Source organism: Triticum aestivum, chromosome 7A (genome assembly GCF_018294505.1).
Source record: "Triticum aestivum cultivar Chinese Spring chromosome 7A, IWGSC CS RefSeq v2.1, whole genome shotgun sequence".
NCBI classification, from domain to species: Eukaryota; Viridiplantae; Streptophyta; class Magnoliopsida; order Poales; family Poaceae; genus Triticum; species Triticum aestivum.
The window spans coordinates 376,172,247-376,196,579 of NC_057812.1; positions in this window are offsets into that span (position 1 = coordinate 376,172,247).

Genomic DNA, 24,333 nt, shown 5'->3' on the forward strand with positions numbered 1-24,333 from the left:
GAATAAGGATGGAGTATATGAGTTTTGATGAAACTGTAACAATGATTCTAAGGGTGGTAGCACCCCAGACACCGTGTGATGATCGATGGGTTTTGAGAAGACCCCAAACCTAACCTATTTCTCTCTAGCCTCTCCGAATCTCGAGGACGAGATTCCTTTTAAGGGTGGTAGGTTTGTAACATCCCAATTTTCCATTTGGAATGTTATACATTAGATCATCATGCATATCTTATTTTCTTGCATTTTTGGTCGATCCTAGAAATTTCACGCAACTTAAGGACCTTCGGAGAGAGTTGGAGATTTCGTTATTTTCATATTTGAGAGTTTTCTCGAATTTGAAAAGAGGATCATTTGATTTATTTATTTCATCTTCAATTATTTTTCCGATATCAAAATATGAGAGAGGGAATAATATGACTTTCCCAAAATATAGGAAAAATGAAGATTTAATAAATAGATCAAATTTCGTTTTTCGGTGTTTGTTTGTTTTCCTTGGATAGGGAAAATGCGTGTTTTCAAAAAATTGCATTTTAGGCCCGGAGAAAAGTTCAATTTGTTCGACTCATTTTTAGGAGTCGGGGAAAAATTTACTTTAGATTTTTCGGAGTTCGTTTAGATAGTTTTTCTTTTGTTTTCTGCGCGCGAAAAACCAGTTAAAAAAAGAGCCTCCCGCCAGGCCAGCCGGGCCAAAGGCCTAGCCAGCCGGCCACCGCCCCAGCCTCCCTGCGCGTGTGCGCCAGCGCCAGGCGCCAGGCCGCCGCCTCGCCTCTTAGCCGAGTCCCTCTAGGACTCTAGGCTAGCCCTTTTTCCTGTGTTTCGTTTTCCTTTTCCTACTCTATTTCTTGTCCCCTACCCCAAGTAAATCCCCCCTCACCTATATAAATACCAACACTCCCCCTCCAAAACATCAAATCAAACCCCAAGCCCCACACCACCCCGCGCCTCCCCAAGCCGCGCCCCACCCCGTGCCCCTCACCCGCCGCCGCCGCCGCTATAGCGCCGCCGCCGCCGCCCTAGCACGCCGCCGTCGCCACCGTTCGCCCCGCCTCGCCGGAGGTAGCCCCGCGCCTCTCTTTTTCTTCCTCCGCGGTTCGGTTCTTTTAAAAGAAACCGTTCCGGTTTTCTTTTCCGGTTTTTCTCTCCGATTCTTCGTTTCAGTTTCTTTTTCGAAACCCTAGATCGGTTTTTCCGTTTTCTTTTTCGGTTTCTTTTCCGAAAAACCCTAGATCGGTTTTCATTCTTCTTTCGGAACGTTCGTCTCAACGAACGTGATCACCGATTATTCCCGGTTAATGACGCCCGTTCGTTTAACCGTTCGTCTCTTTCTTTTCGTCGGATTTATTCCTCGATCGCGATCTCAGATCCGATCTTCGTTCTAGTTTATCTTCTCGCCCGTTTATCGGAATCAGGTGATTCAAGCGCCTGGAGTTTCATCTCGAAACCGCTGTTCCGTCTAATCAACTTGAACAAGTTTTTGCTATGGTAAAATTTGACCTAGTTTCAACGTGCTAGAACCGAGTTGTTTTCTTCCGCCCTTTGTTTTCCGTCGTTTGTTCGGTTCGTTCTTTCTTTGCAACCGGAGTTCTTAAGTTGAACTTTCTGGTTCGTCCTCTCGTTCGAGTTTTACTTGTGCTTTAGATGAGTACTTATTGTGTGGTTACTATTGTTTGCTTATGATAGATTGACCGGAGTGTGACGAGTAGATCTATCAAGAGTTTTAAGTACGAATCATCTTCATCTACCTTGCAGGCAAGTTCACACGTTGATCATACCTTTTCTACAACCCATATTTTATTGCATTAGATCAATCCTCACACATTGCATGATTAGGATCTAATTAAATTGTGGGATGGGAAGTAGATGAGGTAGTACCTATTACCTGTATTATTATGAAACCTTTGGGAGCTACTTCTACGTTTGCTTATTATGCCATGCTATGCTAGTAGACGTGGATTGGGTGAGTGATATCCATGACAGATGTGAGTTGATAATTTTTAATGGTTTATCTAAGGTGGCCACTTAAACACACATCTGGGTGGATTGAGGCACCTGATGTCTATCAGGACTTGCCTGTTTTATTTTGGACCGCCACCCAGGCTCAAAGGGATCATAAGATAATTCATGCTAGAAACTTCCGTGTGCAGCCACATGCTACTATGGGCTCTGGCATAGTTGACTAAGTTGTGCGAACTCTTACGGGGTGGACTAGCAGATGTAGGGGTTGTAGGTGGTACGGTCTACCCCACATGTAAGGTGCTAGCGCTTCTGAAAGACTGTGTCTCGGTCATCCATTTCTCAAACACCATGTAGTGCGAGAAAACAAACGGAGGCGATTGAGTCATGTGGGGAAAAGTGCGCAAACCTCTGCAGAGTGTACAAACTAATCATGATTAGCCGTGTCCCCGGTTATGGACAACTTGAGTATCTAGTACTTGAATATCAAGTGAATCTCAGCATGTTACTTCTAATTAATGTTGTTGGGTTTTAATTGTTCACTTAATTGGGATTGAGAATGCTGTCAACCATTCTCAATGTTCAACAACCACCATGATAGTTAAATAAATTTATTCCTTTGCAGTAGGGAAAAATTGGCTTTACGCAAAAACCTTATAACCATAGAGCTTTTCCACCAGCCATATATGCATATAGTGATAGCCATTGTTCATCATTTTCTCTATGGTGTGAATTTTCCAGTACATTCAATGTACTAACCCGTTTTAGGCTGCAACGTCTCATGTTGCAGGATTATCTTACGACGAGTAAGTGATACGTTAGGGTTACGATTTCTACACTCAACTTTGCCGTTGGTGTTGATGGGAATCCACAACCTTGTTGCTTCCGCTATATGGATTGAGGTAATAGTATTTACGTTACTTTATACATGTGATTTACCTCTGTTATAAATCCTTCGAGTACTGTGTGTGTCAGCATACCGATCCAGGGATGACACTTAAGCACAGAGACTTGACCCATTCGGGTCGGGTCGCTACACTACTATTACTCCACACATCGACCGATATCTAGCATGCATCTAGAGTATTAAGTTCACAAGAACAGAGTAATGCCTTAAGCAAGATGACATGATGTAGAGGGATAAACTCATGCAATATGATATAAACCCCATCTTTTTTATCCTCGATGGCAACAATATAATACGTGTCGTTTCTCTTTCTGTCACTGGGATCGAGCACCACAAGATTGAACCCAAAGCTAAGCACTTATCCTATTGCAAGAAAGATCAATCTAGTAGGCCAAACCAAACTGATAATCGAAGAGACTTGCAAAGATAAACCAATCATACATAAAAGAATTGAGAGAAGATTCAAATATTGTTCATAGATAAACTTGATCATAAACCCACAATTCATCGGATCTCGACAAACACACCGCAAAAGAAGATTACATCGAATAGATCTCCAAGAGAATCGAGGAGAACTTTGTATTGAGATCCAAAGAGAGAGATGAAGCCATCTAGCTACTAGCTATGGACCCGAAGGTCTGAGGTAAACTACTCACACATCATCGGAGAGGCCATGGAGTTGATGTAGAGGCCCTACGTGATCAATGCCCCCTCCAGTGGAGCTCCGGAAAAGGCCCCACGATGGGATCTGATGTAGGGTAGGAACCCTTGGGGCCGATCTTTCACGATAGGAGCGGATCCCGCAAAGAACACGAAGAATGCAAGGAGGGAAGCGAGGGAAAACACGAGGGAAACATAGGAGAAACACTAAACCAACAAGAACAAGTTACACATGCCATAGATCCTCGAATACATAGGGTTCACATGGTACACAATCAACCAAGGACGATACAAGGGTAACGGTCTTCTCCGCGAGGAGGTCCTGATGTTCTTCTCCGTAAGGAGGTCTTGAATCCAAAGGGGTCTTCTCCGAAGAGGCTGCGGTCTCTCACGAGGAGTAGATCCGATGTGGATGAGCGAAGCTCTATCTCTCAAAATGAGCTAAACCAACGCTAACCCTAGAAAGTTGGACGAGGTGGAGTATATATAGTCTAGGGTGGAGAAAGGGCACACGGGCCTCGGCCCTTCACTGTGCGCAGACAAGGGAGGCCGGACGTCTGGGCGTCGGGCCGGATGTCTGGGCTGAGGAGGCCAGTTGTCCGGGCTGGAGCGGTGGGCTTTGTTGCTCTCGGGTTCGGAGGAGTCCGGATTTCCGGGTTGGTGGCCAGATATCCGGGGTCTCGGGAAAGGCCGGATGTCCGGGCTGGCGAGGCCGGATGTCCGGGGCCTGTAGCTTTTGGCGGTTGCGCGATTGTGGTGGGAGGAGCTCCAGGGGCCGGACGTCCGGGGCCGTGGCCGGATGACCGGGGCCTGGGAGGTGCACTTGACTCCTTCCATTGGTTCTCTTCATCCGTGAACTTGGGGACTTGTACATCTTCATGTGCATCTTCGGGAGGGTCCTCTTGGTACCTAATTATGCACAACAACTCGGACTTAGGTAGTAGCCATGTCTCATGCATAGAAAGTGGAAGTTCAGAGAGGAGTGAGTTCACCTTATCTTCGATAGCCTTGGCTCGGGCTCTTGTCATTGGTCCAAGTGGTGTCGTTGGAGGTGTAGGTGCGTCCATGGGGATGATCATGGGATGCTCCACATCATCTCCCCTCCCCTGGGGAAGATCCATCCTCGGATTGAAATCCTCATCACCATGGTAGGGCGAGAGATCTTTGATGTTGAAGATGTCGCTCACGGAGTACTTGTCACGTGGGATGTCGATCTTGTAAGCATTATCATTGTAGCGTGCAAGCACCTTGAAGGGTCCATCTTCTCGTGGTCGAAGCTTGGACTTGCGTTCTTGTGGAAAGCAGTCCTTGCGAAGGTGTAGCCACATGAGATCACCAATGTTGAAGATCATGGGGTGCTTGTTGATGTTGATCTTGGTCGCAAGTCGTTGTACTTGGCGCTCGATAGTATGTCTTGTATCTTCGTGCACCTTCTTGAGATGAGTCACACGTGCACTTACGTCCAAATTGATGCCCTCTTGGATGGTAAAGAGAGAATATCCAATGGTGACAAAGGGTTGAACCCGTAGACGACCTCGAAGGGGGACTTGCCGGTTGTTGAGTGTCTTGCTCGGTTGTAGGCGAACTCGGCAATAGGTAGGCACTCCTCCCACTCCTTGATGTTCTTCTTGATTAGTACTCGCACTAGAGCGGAGAGTGTGCGGTTGGTAACTTCCGTTTGGCTGTCGGTTTGTGGATGATATGCCATAGAGAAGAGTAGCTTGATTCCGATCTTGGCACATAGGGTCTTCCAAAAGTAGCTAAGGAACTTGACGTCGCGGTCCGAGACGATAGTCTTTGGCACTCCATGTAGACGCAATATTTCCCTACAAAATAGATTAACAACATGTGAAGCATCGTGTATCTTGTTGCAAGGAATAAAATGTGCCATTCTTGAGAAACGGTCCACAACGACAAATACCGAATCCTTGCCATTTCTAGTCCTAGGCAAACCAAGTACAAAGTTCATGCTAATGTCTTCCCATGGTTGATAAGGAATTGGTAGGGGCATATAAAGTCCATGACATTGAGCTTTTGATAGAGGCAAGGGTGTCCCGATCTTTCAATGAGATGATATCTATCGATTTGGTGGAGACGACTTTGACGATCCGACTACAAACATGCACGACGTTGTGCCTTAGCAATCGCTAAACCAATCTCCTAAGGTTACTGACAATGCTGAAAGCATGGTCACCCTGAGCACGAAGGTCTATTCCTGCAAGCAATCGAAGAACGAGAAAGAATATGATAAAGCAATCTAAATATTGTGAATATATATGAAGTATTGATAATGGTGGAGATCTGTAAGCGGTCTTGGTCTGGTCGTTGGACACAAACAAAGTACACGAAGTTGCAATGGCTAACTTTTAACTAAACAAATCCCAAAGTCTAAACGATGCCCTAAGGGCTGTATATATGGAGGAAGAGGGGGGGATTTCGTGGCCCTTGGAGGAGGGGTCCGAAACCAACCCTAACTCTTGTTTCCCCACACATACGGACTCTAAAAACAGCCTATACTTAAGTATTTCGAAAATACATGGGCCTGGCCCAATAATAAGGTGATGCAACACCTAAAATAGCCTCTGGACGAAATTTATGAAGTGGCATCTTGTATATTTCATCCAAGGCTTCATACACTCATTATGGTTGCTTTAATGGCCTGAAATCATCACTTGTAACTCCGTTCTTGATCCCCTTGCACATGCCATCATCTCTATGCTTGAACTTGCTCCAAGGTTCATCTTTCTTGTCCAAGCTAGGCCCTTCATTTGTAAGCAAAACAAATGTATCCAATTTAGGCAGCATCATATTCTCATGAACATTACAATCGTTACTAAGAAACAAAAGTACCTGATAATTCAATTGGCGTGCGCGAGCTCTGGTAATTGGTCCAGTATATATAGCAGCAGGGGCTGTGGGTGTAACAATGGTATTGATGTCCTCATCATCCTCCCCTTCTTGAAATGAAGTTGTCCTCGACGAAAGTTCATCATCCTCACCAAAATAAGGCTTCAAATCTGCAATGTTAAAAGTGGGACCAACCCCAAAATCTGCAGGCAGCTCAAGTTTATATGCATTATCATTTATTTTCTCTAACACCTTAAAAGGACCATCAGCACGTGGCATTAGATTTGATTTGCACAAATTAGGAAATCTATCCTTACGCAAATGTAACCAAACAAGATCTCCAGGTGCAAACACAACATGTTTTCTACCCTTATCTCCAGCAAGTTTATATTTAGCATTCATACGCTCAATGTTTTCCTTAGTTAACTCATGCATTTTTAAAATCAATTCAGCACGTTCTTTAGCATCAAAATTAACCTTCTCCGAAGATGGAAGAGGCAACAAATCAATAGGTGCATGAGGTAGGAAACCATACACAATTTCAAAAGGGCACATCTTAGTAGTAGAATGCAATGAACGATTATAAGAAAACTCAATATGAGGCAAGCATTCTTCCCACATTTTCTTGTTATTCTTCAAAACAACCCTAAGCATAGTAGACAATGTTCTATTGACTACTTCAGTTTGTCCATCAGTTTGGGGGTGACAAGTAGTACTAAAAGGTAGTTTAGTCCCCAACTTATCCCATAAACATCTCCGAAAGTGGCTAAGAAATTTAGTATAACAATCTAAAACAATAGTATTTGGCACACCATGCAAGCGAATAATTTCACGAAAGAACAAATCAGCAACATTAACAGCATCATCGCTTTTATGACATGGTACAAAGTGTGCCATTTTTGAGAACCTATCCACGACAACAAATATGCTATCCCTCCCCTTCTTTGTTCGAGGTAAATCTAAAACAAAGTCAATAGATATATCCTCCCAAGGAACACTAGGTACAGGCAAAGGCATATATAAACCATGAGGATTGAGTCATGACTTAGCTTTTTGACATGTAGTGCAGCGAGCAACAAAATGCTCAACATCCCATCTCATCTTTGGCCAAAAGAAATGTGTAGCAAGTATATCCTCCGTCTTCTTGACGCCAAAGTGTCCCATTAATCCTCCTCCATGCGCCTCCTCCAACAACAAAAGATGAATGGAGCTAGCTGGAATGCATAACTTGTTAGGACGAAACACAAATCCATCGTTAAGAATGAACTTGTTCCAAGTTTTCCCTTCCTTACAATTCTGCAATACATCTTTAAATTCAACATCATGCACATATTGATCTTTGATGGTCTCCAAACCAAATATTTTAAAGTCAAGTTGTGAAAGCATAGTATAACGACAAGAGAATGCATTAGCAATAACATTTTCTTTACCCTTCTTGTGTCTAATGACATAAGGGAAAGTCTCAATGAATTCAACCCATTTAGCATGTCTACGGTTCACTTTTGCTTGACTTTTAATGTGTTTCAATGATTCATGATCAGAATGTATAACAAATTCCTTGGGCCATAAATAATGTTTCCATGTTTCTAAGGTCCGAACAAGAGCATATAATTCTTTATCATAAGTAGAATAGTTCAGACTAGGCCCACTCAATTTTTCAGAAAAGTATGCAACAGGTTTTCCATCTTGCAATAGCACACCTCCTAATCCAATTCCACTAGCATCACATTCATGCTCAAAAGTCTTATTAAAATCAGGAAGTTGGAGCAAAGGAGCATGTGTCAACTTATCTTTCAATACCGTGAAGGCTTCTTCCTGTGCGGTACCCCAAGCAAAAGGCACATCCTTCTTTGTAAGCTCGTTGAGAGGTGCAGCAATGGTGCTGAAATCTCTCACAAAACGCCTATAGAATCCAGCGAGGCCAAGGAAACTCCTCACTTGTGCGACCGTTTTGGGTTGTGGCCAACTCTCAATAGCTTCAATCTTGGCTTTATCAACTTTAATTCCCTGTGGAGTAACAACATAGCCAAGAAAAGATACTCAGTCGGTGCAAAAGGTGCACTTTCCAAGGTTACCAAACAAACGTGCATCACGTAGAGCAATAAAAACAGCACGTAAATGTTCCAAATGTTGCTCCAAAGATTTGGTATAAATCAATATGTCATCAAAGTAAACTACCACAAATCGTCCAATGAAAGCACGTAAAATTTCATTCATTAATCTCATAAAAGTACTAGGTGCATTAGTTAACCCAAAAGGCATGACTAACCACTCATATAATCCAAACTTAGTTTTAAATGCTATTTTCCATTTGTCTCCCAATTTCATACGAATTTGATGCTATCCACTATGCAAATCAACCTTGGAGAATATTGTAGAGCCACTCAATTCATCAAGCATATCATCTAGTGAAAGAGGCGAGGGTCTCGATCTTTCAATGAGATGATAACTATCGATTTGGTGGAGATGACTTTGATGATCCGACTACAAACGTGCATGACGTTGCGCCTTAGCAATCGCTAAACCAATCTCCCGAGGTTACTGACGATGCCGGAAGCACGGTCAGCCTGACCACGAAGGTCTATTCCTGCAAGCAACCGAAGAACGAGCAAGAATATGATAAAGCAATCTGAATATTGCGAATATGTATGAAGCATTGATAATGGTGGGGATCCGTAAGTGGTCTTGGTCTGGTCGTTGGACACAAACGAAGTACACGAAGTTGCAATGGCTAACTTTTAAATAAAGAAAACCCGAGGAAAAAGCTACTTGATGGATCTACTTATATAGGAGAGAGGGGTGGCAGCCAAGGAGGTGGGAGGACGTCCCAAGGCAGCCTAAAACTAACCCTGGGTTGTACAAGGCACATGGGCCCAAGTGGAGGTGATGCAACACCTTTGGGCTTGTAGTTTGACTCGAATTCTGCTGCAACGTCAGATTGTTTCGTCCATAACTCAATGCTCCGGACAAATTTGAAGGTAAATCCAACTGGGTTGGAAAGAGCATGAAATGTACTTTCCAACAAAAAAAGAATCACCCAATTCAGAGTACGTATGAAAAAGTTGGTGGCGTTTTGAGTCAGGTATGTTTGTGTAGTCCAAATCTGAATCCAGAACGTGAGAGACTTGGACTCTATCTTCTCTTGGCCCAAAAGTGACGCGAGAGGACTTTTTGAACAGAACCTAAACTTCTTCTTTTTCCTTATCTTCATATGTGGATTATACAAATGTTCCATACACCTGCAATTAGACAAAACACAAAAGTGTGTGAAGTATTTTTGTTCTGGATAACATAAATAGATTATTGAATAGTTTGCATTAGAAATCACCTGACAAATATGCATGTATGCAATATTTTTGGTCGTATCCAAGGTAGTCATGTCCTCATCATCCTCCCCTACTTGAAAAGAAAGCCTTCCTCGGCGTTCCTTAATCTGAAATATGGCTAACAAAAGAGACAAGGTGTACATGTTGTATATGCATATGTCATCCATTTTAACTTCCCTTGATTTTTGCACATATGACACATGTATACATGAGTAACTTTCATAGTTCATAAAATCTAAAGCCAAAAAATTATCACAAGAAGTAGAAGGCATGAAAATATTGCAACTCAGTTTGCACATAGAAATGAAGCTCTTATTCATTTCAAAAGATTGGCAATGTTCATAATTAAACCATCCTAACTTTGATGAATAAACCTTACTTGCATCAAATTTACATGCTACAACATGCTTAAATAAGCAAACATGCAATAAGTCATTGGACACAGAATCATCACCAAGATTAGAGGTCATATCAAAATTATTAAACATTGGTTCTTTTGCATCAACAGTTAATTCGATGGGTGCAGTCAAAATTGTTGATATTTCAGTTGTTTGATCACATGACGCATTCATGACAGTAACAAGATTCTCTAAAATAGGTGGTGTGCTCAAATCAACAGGTAACTCAACACATGATGCATTCAAGTTAACTAGGCATGCATCATTCTCATGTGAAGTTATATCATCAATACCTTTACTGTTACCTTGTCGCTGAGATATAGCTGATGTAGGTACGGACGTTGACAATGTACCATACTCTTGAGATGATGTCGCGCTCACAATCCGAGGTGGGGCTACTCTAGTACGTGCAACGGTGGAGTAACCAACCGGCGGTGGTGAGCATGAACTGGAATAGTAGTTGTCGTAGTCACCCAATGCATCCTCCTGTATCTGTCTCTCAAAGGTACAAGCACGGACATACATACCATTAATGCAACGAGGAATATACTGAAATCTTGCCTGAATATCATGGTTCAAACCACCAAAAAATCTATTCATTGTATCATCCTCAGATTCTTCTATGTCACAATGATGCATATAAGATTTGAACTCCTGGTAGTAAGCATGAACAGGGTTGTTGCCTTGTTTAAATTGTTCAAATTTGTGAAGAAATTCACGAGATAGTAAGGAGGGAAAAATTGTTGTCTCATTACAGCTTTCAAAACTTTCCAAGTTGTGGGTTGGTTATCAATGTTTTTCTTACAATGTACACTCCACCAAACAGAAGCAAAACTAGTAAATGCTCTAGTGGTAGCTCCTACACTCTCAAGTTCAGAAAAATCATGTTGAGTAAAAACTTGTTCTACTTCAAGCTCCCAAGCTAGATAAAGAGAAGGATTAAAACTACCCTCAAATGATGGTAAAGAGATAACCTGACCATATGCTTGTGTGTGTTGTCCCAACTCTCCTGATGGTGAGGATGTGTCCATCGTACAAGAACTTCTATCTCCAGAAACTGTCATGATTAGTAGAAACAAGAAACAAAATTCAAGAATAATGTTCCTTTGAACTACTAGGGTATTGTGGTAAAACATTCACAGTATAACAAATATCAATATCTTACAGGTTTTTACCATGCAGCAGGTGGTGACAGGCAACCAGCAGTGTCAAATAACTCCGAAGATTGTGTAAAGTGATTGTCAGTGGAACGTACGTACACACGGTGTAGAAATATGTGGAGCTGGGTTGGCTATATATGGTAGCAAAAGATTAGCAATAATCAATTCAAAGATGCAATGTTGAATAAACGCTCAACGACGGTACCGTGCTGGTCCTAGGCTAGACCGGACTAGAGAAGTGATCCTAGAACACTAATGATCTCACGCCGTAGCACAACTAGCATCAATAAAAGATAAGGAGTATCTCTGGACAGCAAAATATAAGTGAAGATCACAATAGCCGTAAAGATAATGATGTGAAACAACAACCAAGCAGGATATATCAACAACTTTCTCTCCAACTTTCCTCCAGAAACGTTTGTGCCAAATTTTTTTTGATAATTTTTCAAGAATGGTATTGACTCAAGCTTTCAAACGCAAAAGGAATCACTCAATTCCGAGTTGATATGAGGAGTCAAAAAATTCTAAAACTGACCTGAAAAACTGAAATAAGTTGTGTTCGTGAACTTCGGAGGGCAAAAATACCTATTTAGAAGCCGATTTTTGGGTGCCAAATATTGCACTTGCTTCTGAAATTATTTAGAGGCGGCTCGTCGCTAGCTTTCATTTGAGTACTCGTGGATTCAAAACGGACTTCGTATGAGGAAGTTATGCATGTTTTACTGAACAGTGCACAAAACAGATTCCAATCCGAATTCAACTACGAGATTGAGTCTATAGATCCGATTTTTTTTCTTCTCTCTTTTTTTTCTCTTTTTTTTCCTCGCACTTTTTTTTCTCTGCCTATTTTTTTACTTTTTTCTCTTGTTTTTTTCTCTGTCTTTTTTTCTCTCTCCCTCTTTCAAAAACAAACTAGATAAGATGTAGATTGGATCAAGCGAAGATGGGAATGATCTCAACTATGATTATCACAATGAACGGTGGATAGCACGTGGAGGAAATTGATGGATGGGTGGTGGACAGCAGAAGGGTTAACGATGCAGCGGTGGCATGACTAATGTGAACAGAACTCGAAACTCTAAACGACCTAGACACTAAGACCAGCAACTCGACACGACGATGCAACCGATAATTCAACTATGCAAGCAATGAAAAGAAAATTGCAAAGGCTCAGACTGGCTTGGACAAAGGATGAATAGATCTAACTTATTTTTGTGGCTTTTTCTTGGACAATAGGTAAGAAAATAAATCTAATCTAGGAAAAATTGGAAATTCTCACCGAGCAACCTGAAAACTGATACCACTTGATAGAGGCGAGGGTCTTGATCTTTCGATGAGATGATAACTACCGATTTGGTGGAGACGACTTTGACGATCCAACTACAAACATGCACGACGTTGCGCCTTAGCAATCGCTAAACCAATCTTCCGAGGTTACTGACGATGCCGGAAGCACAGTCAGCCTGACCACGAAGGTCTATTCCTGCAAGCAATCGAAGAATGAGCAAGAATATGATAAATCAATCTGAATATTGTGAATATATATGAAGCATTGATAATGGTCGGGATCCGTAAGCGGTCTTGGTCTAGTCGTTGGACACAAACGAAGTACACGAAGTTGCAATGGCTAACTTTTAACTAAACAAAACCCCAGGAAAAAGCTACTAGATGGATATACTTATATAGGAGTGAGGGGTGGCGGCCAAGGAGGTGGGAGGACGTCCCAAAGCAGGCTAAAACTAACCCTACGTCGTACAAGGCTCATGGGCCCAAGTGGAGGTGATGCAACACCTTTGGGCTTGTAGTTTGACTCGGATTCTGGTGCAACGTCAGATTGTTTCATCCATAACTCAATACTCTGGACGAATTTGAAGTTGCATCCAATTGGGTTGGAAAGAGCACGAAATCTACTTTCCAACCAAAAAAGAATCACCCAATTCGGAGTCCGTATGAAAAAGTTGTTGGCGTTTTGAGTCAGGCATGTCTGTGTAGTCCGAATCTGAATCCAGAACGTGAGAGACTTGGACTCTATCTTCTCTTGGCCCAAAAGTGATGTGAGAGGACTTTTTGAACAGAACCTAAACTTCTTCTTTTCCCTTATCTTCATATGTGGATTGTACAAATGTTCCATACACCTGCAATTAGACAAAACACAAAAATGTGTGAAGTATTTTTGTTCTAGATAACGTAAATAGATTATTGAATAGTTTGCATTAGAAATCACCTAACAAATATGCATGTATGCAATATTTTTGGTCGTATCCAAGGTAGTCATGTCCTCGTAATCTAGCCTAGGAATAGGATGACAATAACGAATAGTACTATTATTAATGCTTCTACAATCAACGCACATACGCGACGTACCATCCTTTTTCGGCACTAAAATGATAGGAACATCACAAGGACTAAGGGATTCGCGTATATAACCTTTGTGGAGCAGTTCTTGTACTTGACGCATAATCTCCTTCGTCTCCTCTGGATTGGTACGGTATGGTGCGCGGTTGGGTAATGGTGCACCGGGAATTAAGTCAATTTGATGCTCAATCCCTCTAATAGGTGGTAATCCCGGTGGCACGTCTTGTGGAAAGACGTCAGCGAACTCCTGCGAAATGTTAGAGACAACAGGAGGCAAAGAGGAAGGCATGTCCTCGAATGAAAATAATGCCTCTTTGCACACAAAACCATAGCAAACAGATTTGCTAAAATCTAGATCATCAATATTAGATTTGGTGACAAGTAAACATGCACTTTTCAATTTAATTTCAGAAACAACACTAGATGGTTTATTATTAGGCTTCATTTGTTGCTCAAATTCTTTTGCCACAATCTGATTTTCACTCTTATTTTTCTCCTGTTTTGCTTTATTAGCTCTATTAATATCATCTTTCAAAATGGAATCAGGAGTCATAGGAAGCAAAGTAATATTTTTATCCTTATGAACAAGAGTATACTGATTATTTCTACCATGGTGTACAAAATTTTTATCAAATTTCCATGGTCTACCAAGTAATAAGGAACATGCTTGCATAGGTACCACATCACAATCAACATAATCAGCATATGTAGAGATACTAAAATGCACACTTGTAACTCCGTTCTTGATCCCCTTGTGCATGCCGTCATCTCCATGCTTGAACTTGCTCCAAGGTTCATCTTTCTTGTCCAAGCTAGGCCCTTCATTTGTAAGCAAAACAAATGTATCCAATTTAGGCAGCATCATATTCTCATGAACATTAGAATCGTTACTAAGAAACGAAAGTACCTGATAATTCAATTGGCGTGCGCGAGCTCTAGTAATTGGTCCAGTATGTATAGCAGCAGGGGTTGTGGGTGTAACAATGGTATTGATATCCTCATCAGCTTTGGACTTAGCTTTGCGACATGTAGAGCAACGGTTGGTGAAGCGATTGACGTCGCGAAACATCTTTGGCTAAAAGTAGTTCTTAGAGAGCATGGCGAACGTCTTGTCTCGTCCAAAGTGTCCCATTAAGCCTCCTCCATGAGATTCCTACAAAAGCAACAAACAAAGAGAAGACTCGGGGATGCAAAGTTTGTTAGCTCTCATAAGATACCCATCGTTGATGTAATAGCGTTCCCAAAAGCTGTGCGACAAACACTTGGCATAAGGAGTAGCAAAAGTAGGATCATGCTCATGCAAGTCTTTAATATGCTCAAAACCAATGACATCCAATTCAAGTTGAGTGACAAGCATGCATATGCGAGAAAGGGCATCCGCTACAATGTTTTCCTTACCCTTACTGTACTTGATGACATAAGGAAAAGACTCAATAAATTCACTCCATTTAGCATGACGCTTGTTCAACTTGGTTTGGCCCTTAAGATACTTGAGTGTTTCATGATCGGTATGAATGATAAACTCATGCGGGCGAAGATAGTGTTCCCATTCATGCAAAACACGGACTAAAGCATATTGCTCTTTGTCATAGATGGGATAATTGAGTTGCGCGTCGGAGAGTTTCTCACTAAAGTAAGCTATGGGGTGCTTCTCTTGCATTAACACGCCTCCTATGCCATTACCACTAGCATCGCAATGAATCTCAAAGGGTTTGTCAAAGTTGGGTAAAGCAAGCACGGGAGCATGAGTAAGCAAGTTCTTAAGCTCATTGAAAGCGATATCTTGGGATGGTCCCCAAACAAAAGGCGCATTTTTCTTGCTCAAAGCATGTAAAAGCGAAGCAATGGTGCTAAAATACTTCACAAAGCGATGATAGAAACCCGCAAGGCCAAGAAAGCTACGCACTTGTTGCAAATTGGTTGGTTGTGGCCAAGTCTTAATAGCATTGATATTGGACTCATCAACATGAACATCCTTAGAGGAAACAACAAAACCCAAGAAAACGAGCTTGTTGACGGTAAAAAGGCATTTCCCCATATTAGCATAGAGATGCTCTTTTCGAAGAGTTTGCAAAATGGTTCTAACATGGGTGACATGCTCTTGGAGAGACTTGCTAAAAACAAGGATGTCACCGAAGTAGACCACAACAAGTATACCAATGTAAGGGCGAAAGACATGATTCATAAGACGCATAAAAGTACCCGGTGCTTCCGAGAGACCCATAGGCATGACTAACCATCCATATAAGACAAACTTGGTTTTGAAAGCGGTTTTCCATTCATCACCCTCTTATATGCGGATTTGACAGTAACCACTCTTGAGATCAATTTTAGAAAAGATAGTGGCACCACTAAGCTCATCAAGCATATCATCTACGCGTGGAATGGGATACCCATAGCGAACGATGATAGCATTGATAGGTCTACAATTGGAGCACATGTGAAAGCTACCATCACGTTTTGGCACAAGAATGACCTGGACGGCACAAGGACTCAAACTTTCATGCACATGTCCATGGTCTATGAGATGCTTTACTTGCCTTTGTATTTCTTTGGTTTCTTCGGGGTTGACAAGGTAGGGAGCTTTGTTCGGAAGCGGTGCTCTGGGGATGAGGTCGATGCGGTGCTCAATGCCTCGTAGTGGAGGTAGTCCCGGAGGTAGCTCGTCGGGGAAAACGTCGTGAAATTCCAGCAAAAGAGAAGACAACACTAGAGGAAGAGTGTGAGAAGTTCTAGTTTGTGGTGCATTCTCCTTGCACACAAGGATGTAGTGTAGGACACTAGATGGGTTCTCACACACTCCTCTTGTTGGGTGGTAGGTGCGACATATGCCAGCGGGTGGCTTATCATTGTGGGAGCCAGTAAAACATCGCCGGTGCTTGGAAACGGGATGAGGCGAAGACATGCACGCCGGCGAATCTTACCCAGCTTCGGGCTCTCCGTGGAGATAACACCCCTACTGCTGCTCTGCGGGGTCTCCGCATGATCACTAGATGAACAAGTAGCTACACAATGCTCCTTGAGCTGTTTGGCGAGAGGAGGAAGAAGGGCTTTGCTTGCTCTCTTCTCCTCCCTACGTGGTGTCTCAAACTAGCAGGGATCAACCCTTTGCATGGGTGTCCCGGGGGGCTTATATAGGCCTACCCCTCGGGGGTACAATGGTAATCCGGCTGGGCATGGGGGCAAGCCGTCTGTGCCTTCGCTCTCCGGCTTCTGCGCCGGCTGCTGGGGCCCACCGGCTGGTGGGTCCCGCCGGCTGCCGGCTCCCTGGTCGACAGGCAGGCCCCACTATCCAGGGCCTTGTCGGCGGCTGGTTACTGTTGCTCAATCTTGGTGACGAGGGCTTCGCCGAGGTAAGCATGGCTACAGTGTTGCCGTCAGGCGGGTGGACATTGTAGCCTCACCGCGTCTTGTCTCCTTAATGGGGCGTCTCCTTCGAGGGGGTGGCAAGCCGGATGGAGAGAGCCGGCTCCGTCTCGGGCCGACTGGGGGAGGCCAGGCCGCCTTCAGGTGTCTCTCTGCCTGAAGGGGCCCACCGCCCGTGGGCCGTACTGGTAGCACGTCGTGGATGACATCAGGGTCAGTGTGGCAACAGTGCCGCGCCGGACGGGTCATGTCCACCCGTACGGCGCATTGTGCCAGGCGCGCTCCGGGACTCGGGGGCGCAGGCTTCACTGTAGCCACGCCTCGTCACATCGCCGTTATGTGGATGCAGACTTCGGGGGTACGGTCTTGACCGCTTTATGGGAGCCGACTCCTTGGAGTCGGCCTTCTCGCAGATGGCTCCTTGGAGCCGGCCCTCCCGCGGCTTTCTTCATGAGGGCTGAAGTCGGGCCGCCTTCCAATAGCCGGCCTGGGAGACAGCCGGCCAGGGGAAGGCGGCCCCATGTCTTGGAGTCTTAAGAGCCGGATCGGCTCGTAATTTTTTTAGAAAGGCCAGGGGGAGCCGGCTAGGCTACCCGTGGTCACTTACTCCGACAGTAGTCCCCGAAGCTGAGCGAGCTTTGAGGCTGATAAAGGGACGAGAAGCTTGGTCAGCTTCCTACCCTGTGGGGCCGGCTTTGCTTGTGCGCGCCGACTTCGGAGAGCTCCGTTTCTCGTAGGCGGGAACGCGGGCCACGTGTCGAGGAAATCCTGCCAACGCACGCGCGCGACGGGACGCCGCCGCAGGCCCGGGCCCGTCACTCGCAGGCCTCGATCCGAGCACGGATCTTCCGCGGCCCACATGGACCGCTCGCCTTCCCGCGGCGGTTTTATTCTGCCATCAAGGCACAGTAATCGCGGGAGGTGGGGGAGTGGGCGCAGTTGATCCCCACGTTCCCCCACGCCGCGCCCCCTCGGCTCCGCCGTGCGGTCTATAAGTAGGAGGAGGAGGGGGAGTGGCAGAGGCTCGCGCGCTCTCCCTCACTCCGCCCCCTTCTCTCCCTCCTCCTTCTTCTCTTCCCCACAGCAGCTCTTTGCCACGCCGTTCTGCCGCCGCATCGTCTTGCTTCTCGCCGTGCTGCCCCATGGCGCTGTCAAGCTCGTGGGATGGCTCCAACGTCCATGAGGACCACGTCGCGTTCCTCCGCCAGACGCGATGCCTGCCCGGCGAAAACTTCGTTCGGGTTCGGCTAGCGCCGGAGAAGGAGATTTCGCCGGCACCGGAGGAAGGCGAGTGGGTGATCTTCCGCTCGCACTGCCTGCGCGGCTTCGGCCTTCCGGCGAGCGGGTTCCTCCGGGCCTTCCTCGAATTCTACAACCTCCAGCCGCATCACCTCACGCCCAACGCGGTGATGCTGCTGTCGGCCTTCGTCACACTGTGCGAGGGCTTCCTTGGGGTCCTCCCCACGCTCGAGCTCTGGGCGGAATTCTTCCAGAGCAAACTCGGCACCGTCGTCGCGGGCGTGCCCGCCCCCTGCGGAGCCTTCATCGCCATGAGGCGGGCGAGCGAGAACAATCCGTTCGCGTCCATTCCGCTGATCCAGTCGGTGAAGCTTTGGCAGAAGTCTTATTTCTATGTGAGGAACGTCGCCCAGCAAGGCGACTACGTCAACCTGCCGAATTACGTAGTCGGCCCGCCGGCTGGGAGGCAGCCTTCGTGGAGCTACCTGGCCAGGTCGCTGTCATAGGCCGGGAACTCAGCCGTCTCCCGGCTTCGGGTGATGATCCAGTCGGAGGGCCTGACCGGAGCCGACTTGGTGGCCGCCTTCGTGGAGCGCCGGGTTCTTCCCCTCCAAAGCCGGCCTCACATGGTTTGTCAGATGAGCGGCCGCTCTGACCCATGCCGGCTAAGCACCAGGGAGATGCCTCATGCGGAGGTCTCCTACATGGTGAACTATATCTCCAACTGCAAGCTCGCCGAGGATTGGCGGTACGGCAAGGGGCCGTACCTCTCGCACCAACCCTCCGCCCGTCGTAAGTTTTTTCTTCTTTTCTTCCTTGACGACTACCTTATTCTCGCCTCCTGTCTAATCTTCCAGGAGTATCATAACCTCCGCGCTGCCGCTTTCAACTCCCAAGCCCAAGAGCTGGGTCGGAGAACCGAAGACCTGATCAGCAGCCGGAGTACGTACTTGGTTTCGTTCATCTCCTGTGGGGGCGCATCAGCGCACCCACTGGGTGTAGTCCTCGAGATTCAGGCTGACTGCTGAGCAGTCGGGTCAGATCTTTCCTGACGACTTCACCTTACTGGTTTTTCTTTTGTCTTTCGTGCTCATAGAAGCCAACGCCGACTTAAGGGGGCAGCTCAGTGAGGCGCAGGCCGCCCTTCGTGCCAAGGAAACCGAGTACGATGCCTTGGTCCTGGAGCGTGACCGCCTGGCCAAGAAGCTGGCTGACCAGGAGGAGAGCCACAAGGCGGCTCTGAAGAAGGCGCAGGATAACGAAGCCGCCCTGAAGGCCGAGTTTGAGACTGAAGCGGCGGGCTGGGCTGAGACTAGGCAAGCGCTGAATGAAGGCTTCGGCCGTATTGAGGATTTGATCGACGGTAAGCCGCCTTCCTTGCTCCTTCCCTGCCCCTTGCCGCCTGGCTTGTGTTCTGACTTGAGCTACTTTTTATTCTCTGTGCAGACTACTTTCCTGACTACTCCGTCCTCGCCGCCCAAACCATCGAGTCCCATCGCGAAGCGCGCCGGCAGGCGGGGGCTGAAGTCGCGCCGGATGCGAGTCGGTCGCTCGAAGAGCAACTCTTGGCGGTCCAAGCGCGGCTGCAGCCGGCTCATCGTATGCTCCGCCGCCTCCAGCGCGCCGGAGCGCAGGTGTTGTCCGCCCTCGGGGTGCGGGTGGGTGAAGACTCGGCAGAAGAAATCGCCTCCAGCGACGAAGGCGAAGATGACGAAGTAGAGGAAGACGAAGATGTCGAGCCGGCCGGTGGAACAGCCAGCCAGCCTCAGCCTGACCGTGCCTTCAGCAAAGAGGCGCGCGCAAGCGCGCCCTCTGCGGGAGGTGGTGATCATGCCGAGGTTCGCCAGCCGGCCGGTCCTCCAGCCGGCACTGCCGTCTCCACTGACCTGCTCGGCTCTTCGGTTGTTCCGCCGGCTTAATCTGTCGTCCTTGTTTTTTCCTGCTTGTTGCCTTCTGAACAATTTTATTAAGCTTCTGCAGTTCCACCCACTTGAGGTGTATCCAAACTATGTTGAATGCTGGCCTTTTGAAGGTCTTTTATGTAAATATTATCGTGTGCATGTTTGGTTTCCATTCATGTATGCTTTTTATCCTTAGGCTGTTTCCTTTGCCGTCTTCCCCTTCTGGGAAGGCAAGTACTCAAGCTTTCTTAGATTGGAGCGAGGTGAATGGAAGCCGGCTGGCCGGCTACTTTGGTAGCCGGTCGGCGGTGGGAGAAAAATCGGATTTTGTTATATTAGTCCGTTAGTCCCTAGCCGTTTTTCGTGTGGGCACCCATTCCTACCCTTAACTCTTGCCAGCCGGACAGCCGGTTCTTCGAACTGCGACTTTTGGCAAGAGAAGGCTTGGGAGCCGGCACACTACTTGTCTGACTGCGGGTAGGACTTCTAATATAACTCCAGGCGGCCAGTCCTCGGGCCGACTAGTCGAACCCGGTGCCGGATGGAAAAAAACGAATGCAATGACAAGGCCATAAGCATGATACTTTTCATTTATAGACAAAGGATGGAAGTCCCCGAGCTCTCCTCGGGGGCCCTATTGTCTCGTACTTAGTACAAAAGTTAGCGTGATACATACTGCATTTCAGCTGTAAAACCTTCGGAGGAGGTTGGCGTTCCATGGTTGTTCCGACTCCTTGCCGGAGTCGTCTCTCTTTCGTGCGTTCGGCTTCTGAGCATCGATCAGGTAGTAGGAGTCGTTGCCTAAGTCTCTGCTGATGACGAAGGGGCCCTCCCAAGGGGCTGAGAGCTTGTGCTGGCCGGCTGTTCACTGGATCAGCCGGAGCACAAGATCACCCTCTTGGAAGGATCTTGGCTTGACCTTCCGGCTGTGGTAGCGGCGCAGGCCCTGCTGATAGATGGCGGACCGGCTGAGGGCTAACAGCCGGCTTTCTTCCAGCAGGTCGACGCCGTCTTCTCGTGCTTCCTTGGCCTCTGCTTCCGTGTACATGGTTACTCGAGGCGAGTCGAACTCGATGTTAGTTGGGATGACCGCCTCGGCACCATACACGAGGAAGAAAGGGGTGAAGCCGGTTGACTTGTTTGGTGTAGTGCGCAGACTCCAGAGGACAGCCGGCAGCTCATCGAGCCAACAGCCGGCTGAGCGCTCCAGTGGTACGATCAGTCGGGGCTTGATGCCAGAAAGGATGAGGCCGTTGGCTCGCTCGACCTGGTCGTTTGACTGCGGGTGGGCGACGGATGCTAGATCCAACCGGATGCCTTGCGTCGCGCAGAAACGTGCCAAGGCTCCTTTGGCAAAATTTGTGCCATTGTCGGTGATGATGCTGTGTGGCATGCCGTACCGAGTTGTTATATCTGCGATAAATGTGACGGCAGTCAGCCCATTCAGCTTCTTGATCGGCTTTGGTTCAATCCATTTTGTGAATTTGTCCACGGCGACAAGCAGATGTGTCATGCCGCCGCGCGCTGTCTTGAATGGGCCCACCATGTCCAGTCCCCAAACGACGAAGGGCCAGGTGAGGGGAATGGTCTTGAGTGCAGAAGCCGGCATGTGTTTCTTGGAGCTGAAGAGTTGGCACCCTTTGCAGTGTTTAACTAACTCCTTGGCGTCATCCAAAGCAGTCGGCCAAAAGAAACCATGGCGGAAGGCTTTGGCGATGAGTGATATTGAGACCGCATGGTGGCCGCATTCTCCTTGGTGGATGTCTCTGAGGATTGCAATGCCCTTCTCTTGCTCGACGCATCGCTGGAGCACTCCAGTGACACTGTGCTTGACGAGCTCTCTGTTGACGATTGTGTATGCTCCGGCTCGGCGTTGGACTTGTCTTTCCTCTACTTCGTCAGCCAATAGATCTTGGTTTATTAGGAAGTTGAGGATGGATTGAGCCCATGACGGAGCTGCGACTTCTTCTATTGCCAAAACGGCTACTGTGACCAGGGCGGCGGGCTGGGCGGTGAAATGCTGGAATCGGCCGCCGCCTGTTGTGTTGGTGTAGTCTTCGGGCTGACTACCGCAGTCCTCGAGCCGGGTGAGGCAGTCCCCGGGTCGGGCGTAATTACGGAAGTCCCCAAGCCGCCTGCCGATACCCCCTGGCCGACTATCGAAGTCCCCGGGCCACCTGCTTGGTTCTTCGAGCCAGACCCGGCCGCATCGGGGTCAGGCGGCACGAAGATGGAATCGGACTCTAGAGACGGCTTGATAGACGGCTTGAGGAGGCGTTGTAGAGAGACGTCAGTTGGTATTGCTTGCCGGGTGGAGCCTATTCGAGCCAGAGCATCAACTGGCTGTTTGTCGGCTCGCGGTATGTGGAGGAATTTGCATCCTTAAAAATACCCGCTGATCTGCTGAACGAGGAAGCAGTAGCTTGCCATATTTGCCTCCTTGGCATCCCAGTCGCCGGATGATTGCTAGACCACCAAGTCCGAGTCACCATAACATAGGATCCGGCGAGTGCCGAGTTCTTTGGCAAGCCGGAGCCCGTGTATGAGCGCCTCATACTCGGCCACGTTGTTGGAGGCGGCAAAGTGAATTTGCAGCCTATATCTGAGCTTGTCGCCTTTAGGAGAGGTGAGGATGATGCCGGCTCCCAAGCCGGTGCGCATCTTGCACCCATCTAAGTGCATGCGCCAATGAGTGGAGTCGGGAGCCGGCAGTAGGTACTGGGTCTCGGCCCAGTCGACGAGGAAGTCGGCCAATGCTTGGGACTTGATGGCGGTGCGAGGCTGGTAGAAGATTGTGTAAGGGGCCAGCTCGATGGCCCATTTTGCCACCCGGCCGGATGCATCCCGGCTGCCTATGATCTCGGCCAGCGGGGTGGTGCATACAACCGTGATGGGATGCTCCTGGAAGTAGGGCTTCAGCTTCTTGGCGGTGAAGTACACGCCATAGCACATCTTCTGGTAGTGCGGGTAGTTCTGCTTCGAGGTAGACAACACCTCGCTCAAATAATACACCGGCCTCTGGACCGGCTGGGCTCGGCCTTCTTCTGGGCGTTGGACTACGATGACGGTGCTGACCACCCGGCTGGTTGCGGCAATGTAGAGGAGCATGGGCTCTTTCTCAGTCGGCGCCGCTAGGACTGGCGGTGTGGCTAGTATCTTCTTCAGCTCGTGGAAAGCTTGGTCAGCTTGGTCATTCCACTCGAAGTGAGTGGTCTTCTTCATGAGGCGGTAGAGGGGGAGAGCTTTCTCTCCGAGCCGGCTGATGAAGCGGTTTAGGGAGGCCAAGCATCCGGTAAACTTCTGGACGTCTCGAAGTTTGGTGGGAATCACCATTCTCTCAATGGCCTTGATTTTTACTAGGTTGCATTCGATGCCGCGTTCGGAGACCAGGAAGCCTAGGAGCTGGCCCGCTGGTACTCCGAACACGCATTTCTCGGGGTTAAGCTTGATTTGGAACCGGCGTAGGTTCACAAATGTTTCCTGGAGGTCTTCCAGCAAGGTGCCGCGCTTCTCCGTCTTCACCACAATGTCGTCTACGTAGACGTGGGCATTCCTGCCGAGTTGCGTGAGGAGGCACTTCTGCATGCAATGCTGAAAAGTGGCACCGGCATTTCTCAAGCCGAATGTCATAGTCAGGTAGCAGAAGGCTCCAAATGGCGTGATGAAGGCGGTCTTCAGGCGGTCTGCCGGATCCAACTTTATCTGGTGATACCCTAAGTAAGCATCCAAGAAACTCAACAGCTCGCATCCGGCCGTGGAGTCTATCACTTGGTCAATCCTCGGCAAGGCAAAGGGATCTTTGGGGCAGGCCTTGTTGAGGCTCGTGTAGTCTATACACATGCGCCACTTGTTGTTCTTCTTTAGCACAAGGACCGGGTTGGCGAGCCACTCTGGAAAGAAAACTTCCATAATGAAGCCGGCTGCCAGAAGCCGTGCTATCTCCTCTCCCACAATCCTGCGTTTCTCCTCTGACAGTCGGCAAAGGGGTTGTTTGACTGGCTTTGCGTCTTCTCGGACGTGTAGTTTGTGCTCAGCGAATTCCTCCGGGACGCCCGGCATGTCCTTGGGGGACCATGCAAAGATGTCCTGATTCTCACGGAGGAAATTGGCGAGCTTGCCTTCCTATTTGCTGTTTAGGTTTGCCCCGATGACGGCAAACCTCTCTGGGTGCTCGGGGTCAAGAAGTATCTTCTTTGTCTCCTTGGCCGGCTGGAAAGATCC